This window comes from Poecilia latipinna, unplaced genomic scaffold (assembly GCF_001443285.1).
Source record: "Poecilia latipinna isolate Pla-1442-1.1 unplaced genomic scaffold, P_latipinna-1.0 Scaffold24, whole genome shotgun sequence".
Lineage (NCBI taxonomy): Eukaryota > Metazoa > Chordata > Actinopteri > Cyprinodontiformes > Poeciliidae > Poecilia > Poecilia latipinna.
In genome coordinates this window covers 864,587-871,681 of record NW_015112640.1, presented here as the reverse complement: position 1 = coordinate 871,681, position 7,095 = coordinate 864,587, and positions in this window count along the sequence as shown.

Here is a 7,095-nt window from a genome sequence, read left to right as displayed (position 1 = left end):
CTCCATCAGGAAAATTATTTTTAAAAAGTCAGAAGAATAAAAACACGAGGGGGCATTTGTAAAAAAAAAAAAAAAAAAAGCTGAACAAAATGATAATATAGCTGAAGATCAGGTAAGAATACATTCTAGACTCTAGTCTAATCTGATAATGTTAGTAAAACATTTTTGGCAGCTGTACATTGGGTATCCTGATGGGCTCGTCTTCTTGGCTGTTTGGGCTTTTTGGCTATAAATTACAGTTATTTTTGTCAAAGGTTGATACCAACATTTCCTCTACTTACCACCAAAGGCATTGCAAGCAAAACCAGCTGTAGTTTGAGAACCATTTAAATTATCCACGAAGTTAAATGGTGGCTTAGGGATCATAATTTAACTCTATTAGAGAGAAGGTGTGTGCTTCTGCTATCCTGGAACTGAAACTGGAAAAAGAGAAATAAACAAAAAAAAAGCATTAGACAAAATATTAATTTCTGATCCAACGTGTTGGCATGCTTCCTCTGTCACTTTTCATTGTTTTTAATCTGTGTCAAGTTACACACATGCTCTGCCTTACAGTGACACATCGCTGAAAGCCTGCCAAGAGCTTTGCCTCATTTTACTGTGTAAACATGAGCATTATCAGAGCCTTGTTTGCTCCAGTTTGACTTACTTACACGTTTGTATTGAAAAGCAGAGCAGTGAGAAGGCTGTGCAGATAACCATCACGAAACAGAAACCCACTTCTGATTCAGTTACTCAGTGTTAACGCGATTAATTGTGCTGATAAGAACGAACGGGAGCCGCTGCCGCTTCACGGAGCAGCAGAATATATTTAGTGTTGCCCTACAGCCAGCTTTTGGTGCAACGCTGGACGTAAAAAACAAAAATACTTTAAAGCATATCTGGACACATCTTCTCTTTGAGTCAGAGTTCATCTCTCAGGTCAGAGCCCTTTCACTAATGGACTGCGTGCTGGGTGGGTTGTGACAAGTCACAAGGGACCGGGGAGGTGACAGAGCCGAGCAGCACAGTAATTAGTAACACAGTGGTCCGCCTGTGTTGCCAGATGTAAAACCTGCTGTACTGTTCAGCCCCGCAGCCGCGCACACCCTCTGCTGCCTCCGATCTGAGCTTTGACATCACAAGAACAGAGACTGATCTCTGCGTCTTTGTTTGTATCTTTGTGAATCATAGATCACATGTTCAAGTTAGTGTGATTTTATGACATTTGTACTCATGTGTTTGTAATAAGTGAGTAGTTTTGAGGAAACTACAATGTTTGGGCTGAGGAATTGTTTTTTTTTTCTTATTATTATTAATGTTACATTAATATTTAACAATGGGAAGTCGAGAGGACATTTAAATTGCCATTCAAACGACTGATATCAATGTTATACATGTACCACCACAATTGGTAGATGACATAAAATGACACAGTGGAGTCAGTAGATGCTGATGAACAAAGTATGCAAAGGTCGTGAACTTTCTGCAGAGTCAAAAGTCTTTCTCCTTGATGCGGTCTTCAGATTAGCTCAGAAAATGTGCATAGAGTTTTCTAGTCTGCATTTCCACGGCCAGGAAGCTGCACCCAGCTTTACATAATCAGGTGCTGCACAAAGCATCGGAGGTGTTGTCGTAAAGCGCGGCACCGCTGGACTGTAGACCAGCAGGGAAGTGTTCCTGGAGCGATGATGATTCATGCCCCTCTGTCTTGCAACCCAGCCAACAAGTCTGGGTTTGGCAATTGTCAGGAAAATGGTACTCGCCAAACTGGACTGTGTCAAAAATAAAGTTTTGTGCGGAGAGGATTATAGAGTGGCGGTTTTTCTTAGTTCCAATAAAAATAACTCTTGATCCATTGTCACGCATGACTTTTGGAAAACATCGTTCGCCCTTGTGGGAAAATGTTTAGAGATTGCACCTTCCTGTGCACACCAGTACAGGAAGCAAGATTTATAAAGACACGGATGAGGCCTGACCTCAATCTGATAAAACATCTTCAACATATTAATATGTGATACTGAAAACACTCCAAGTGTTGGTGAAGCTAATATTGATGTATGTGGTGTGTGTGTGTGTATATATATATATATATATATATATATATATGTCACCTGTAAATAGATACTGACAGTTGATTCAAGCCTTTTTCAACCTCCCTGAATGTGACAGTTTTCTCGCACTGCATCCTGTTCGCTGTTTTCCCTCATCACAAGGCTGGTTCAGCCGGTCTATAGAGGTCTTAAGAGTTCCCATACCGCGATGCCTTGGGTGTAATACTGATCCATCTAGTTTCCTGACTCATTATGTAAGTCGAATCTTCCCAATGTCTTCCGTTCACCTCCGTGTCAGGAGACAGAGGGTGTGGAAACAGGTACAGGAGGGACATTTTTAGACCCATCTAAAGGTCTGACACAGATGCAGATTATCTGAAACCGTCCTGGACCACAGCCAGCACCTCCAGGAAATAATATTTCTGGTGAGAACTGAATTTTAATGAGATGCTAGAAATAGACTGAGCAACTCCCACTGAAAAGGGGAAATTTAGTAAATATGTCACCTGTAGAATTGAACTTGTAATGTGAGGGGAAAAAAGGCCTTCAACGAGTTACACAAGTAGCTACACCCCACATTTTGTCACATTACAGCTATAAACCAGATATTTTGTTATGATTTTATGTCATATGACATAGATCAACACAAGAGTGGTGCGTAATTGTAAACTAAAACAGTTTGAAAATGTTTTTAAAGCTCTGACAGCGTGGCATGCATTTGCATTTATCTCCCTTTGCTCAGAATCACCTAAATACATCCAGTGCAAAAAAAAAAAAAAATATGCATTTAGAGAGCTACAATTGTCTGGCTGACATTAAGACATATTCATTTGTTAAAATGGCTCAGTGGAAGTTAATCTAAAACCATCTGAGAATATGAGGGAAAGGAAATCGATGTCAACACATGACCTTTATCAAATCTGACTGAGCTATTTTTCATATTTCTAATTGCAAACACATATAAAATCAGGAATCACTTCTCATTCCACTTCTCGATTATTCACCTTGTCTTGAACTATCATGACAAATCTTATTAGAATAAACTGGTGTTGTTGGGGAAATGTGGCAAAATGTGAAAAAGTTCAAGAGTTGAACTCTGAGCCTTAGAGTTACAGCAATCACGAGTCTGTCTGCGAGGAATTATCAATTTATGTCCTCATTACGTCCAGGAAAAGTCTATTTCCTCTTTAAATGTCCCAAGCCAGATCTTTAATCTAGTTTCAAACGTTACCAATTTAGTGTCCCCAACAGCAGCCACTCAGACCGCACGCTACTGTGTGTTTCGTCATTACTGGCTGCTGTCAGCAGTCCCGTTACAAGTCAAATCCTCCGTGTGGAGAGGTGATTACTTACAGTAACAGCTCATAGTGGCGGCCAGCGCGGGGAACATTTGTTTAATATGTCAACCAACCAGCTTTTCCTTCTTACGTGCTGTTGACTCAGCAAACTGTTTACAACTAAAGACAAATTCAGTTGCTTACACAGCTGGAAATTCTGGTTATGAAACAAGTTGTTGACCAGTTTTAAAGCCGCGACTCTACTTCAGTCTCCTTTATTATTTTTTTTCACGCCGAATCGAAAATATGAGAAAGCCCAGATTTAAAATGATGACAAAAACAGGCTTAAATGTTCTTGAATCAGCCATGTCTGACATATCTGCATTTGTCGAATCATACAGCTGCTAAATAATGAAAGTTGTTATTTTTTTGTCAGTTTGAAATTGCATCACTCACATACCGCTGTTGACTTTTCATCAGAGTTAAACAGCCCTTGACTGTTTTTTCTTAGGAATGATCATAATGCCAAATGTTTACTCGGAGAACTGGTAAATCATAAGACGTATTATTCCATGGTTACTGGGTTCTGAATGTATTTACGTAAAATTATCTAAATAACCAATTGGTTATTTAGATAATTACCAATAAAATTGGGTACCTACATGAAATAGCCGTTAGCACTGAGTCGATTTAACTTAGCATTATCCTGCTGGACCAGGGTGATATTTGCACTGTTTCGGTTGAGGTGAAAGGAGGCGGCCAGGTGTTGAGAGTTCTTGGTTTAATATTTTGCTCCACTCTTTCATGTGGTTTGGATTTGTACTGACAGCTTTGTTTAAAGTCAATAGTCATCCAGGTGCACCAGGCAGCCATCTGCCACCGGTCATCCATCTCTGCTGGTACTTCGATTTTCAGAAGAAATGCAAATTTTACTTTCATCTGAAAAGGAGACTTTGGACCACTGAGTAACAGTCCAGTGGGGTTTTTTTTCTTTAGACCAGTAAAACGTTCCAGTTTTCTCTGTTTCAGGAGTGGATTTACATGAGGATAATAACATCTGGTGTCCATGTTTCTGCTATACTGGCTCTTGATGTACTAACTCTAGTAAAAGTCCACACCTGGTGAATATCATAAAACGTGTTAAATGCTTCTCTTAAGGTTTTGGTTTTCAATGCTCATTGTCTATAATTTACCACAACACTTTGTTCTTCCACTCAACTTTTGATTTATGTGCTTAAAACAATCAGTTGTCTGCTGGACAACGTCAGGTCAGGTAAACAAATTTAATATGCATTAACATCATATAGCATGAGAACAGCATTACTGTATGTATATATATATATATATATATATATATATATATATATATATATATATATATATATATATATATATATATAGTAATGCTGTGTCAGAATAGTCAAGTCAAAGTATGGCCCTAAATTAAACGAGAATCTGTGGCACAACTTGAAATCTGATGCTGACATACAATAAGCTCTCTGTTGAATCCGACTGAACTTGGACTATTCAGCAAGGAAGAGTTTCATCCTTTAAGCTGGTGGAGACGTTGAAGTCTTTTTGCTGGGAATACAGAATACAAAGGCACACCACACTATTCAGATTTTTAATTTAAAAAAAATCTGATTTTTAAGACCATGTATCACTTTTCTTCCTCTTCACAATTATCATTATTATCACGTAAGTTCCCAGTAAAGAACATTGAAGCTTGTGGCTGTTAAAAGAAGAAGAAGGAAAAAAAAGGAGATATTAATAACGTCTGAACATTTATTTGCAACCGTCGGTAAGATTTAGAATATCCTGCACTGCTTACTCCCTGTAGATAATCACATCAAATTTCATTAACTCTGATTCAAGAAAGAGGCATCTGTTCCCTCACATGTTGCGGCTGCATCTGCTGACGTACTTCCCCCCCCGCCCCCCAACATTCAGGATCAAACTTGTGACTCTTGGACGACACGTGATTTCAATTTAGAGTGCGACGTCTTGCCTATATTTGTCAGATGCCTCGTCCTTGAAGTAAATCGTTACCTCACAACGACAGAGCGGACGGATAACAACTGTTGAGTCAAACCGCTGCATGTGTCAACTCCTGATTTGTTAAACTGATCAGATTCCTATGAAAACTAACAGGGCTGACGTGAGAGAATCGCAGCACTCCTTATAAGAAATAAATCTTGGCAAATACAAACGGCTCACAGAGCAAAATGATTGTGATTTGTGCAGCGCCGCGTGACCTCTGCGGACATTCGCTCTCATTATTCTCAACATTTCTATTTACACTCAAACTGCTCCGGCATGTATCAGGACAAGAGGTCAATAAAACAGTTCAGCTATCCTGACGAATTAACAAAAACATTAGCAGTGGGAGTCTTTAGTTTCCATCAAGCAGCCAAACAGCCCGGACATCTTCATTAAGGAAAACCTCCAGGGGCCTTTTGTGGGAGCTTTATGAAATTGTTTCGTATTCCCATGAAATTGAATTGGGAAGACATGACATGATGAAGAAGATTAAATGCAGGAAGTGAAGACGTCAAAGAAAAAAGAGCGAAGGAGGAAGCCGGAAACTGAGAGATCTTTGAGCCGCACAATGTCTGCTTTCTGTCCGTCCGTCTCATCAGTGTAACCCATCTGTGACCGCAGAGCCGACTCCATTGTGCAGAAGTCTAATGAGGCTTTTCTGTCTGCAGCTGACAGTTGGTGGCAGGACCACGCTGTGGCGCACCGCAGGGCGACAACTTATCAAGGTCACTCCTCTGACCTCAGCTTCCTGCTCAGAAGAAGGGCCGATTGTCCGGCCGGGCTTTTATTCCGATTCCAGCGAAGACGGTTCTCTAACTCTGCCTTAGTTTGACAAAACTATCCTTTCTTCTACTGTTATTCCTCATCTCCATTTGGCTCCTCTCCCTTCTTCCTCTAAAAAGAAGCATCTTTGTCTATTCTTTGTAGTTCTTCTTATCTATTTACACCTTAAGTTCAATGGACCACAAGTCAGATCAGTGTGGTCTCTCCCTCTGACCTCCTTCACGTGCCTGCAATATTTGGGGCAACACAGAAGCTCTATCGCTTTTGAGGGCTTTTGATGTCGGTCACATGAGATGCTGCGAGTTTGGAACAATCGAGACAATCTGGGCAACTTTCAGAGGAACGAGCAGTTCTTTAAAGTCTGCATATTGTTCCACAGATGCCCACATGGAGGTGTTTCAACAGTGATGGGTTTTATCATTAAAAACAGAGGTATGCAGCTGTATTCCTGCAGTGTTACTGGGGGGGAAAAAACGTTTTAAACAGGTCATTGTTTTCTCAGTTTGCTTCTAAACGCACCATTTCCACGAAATTCTCACCGTATGTCGGAATAAACCCAGGTAATTTACACAAACAACAAAACAAAAAACAGATAAGCTTTGTCTTGTCTAGTGAACAGAGAGTAGCCAAAAATATATATTTTTTTTCAGTAAAGATCAAAACAGATTTGAGTTTGGCAGTGGACCTCAATTGTAAAATGCAAGAGCGTGAAAGATGCGAGTCCAGTGAGTGAGGTAAGAATCACACGTTGTTCCCAGGTGTCTGACACATGGTCTCAATTGATGTGCAAAAGTACAAAACGTTCATGTGCTATAATCAGCACTATTGTTTCACTAAAATGTATAATCAGAACATTATCAACCGGCCACCATTTTAGATTAGCTAGGCAGCAAATCAACTGAGTCATCAAAGTGGAGAAAAAAAAAAAAAAAAAAAGGAAAGGAAATTTAAAATCAGCAGCA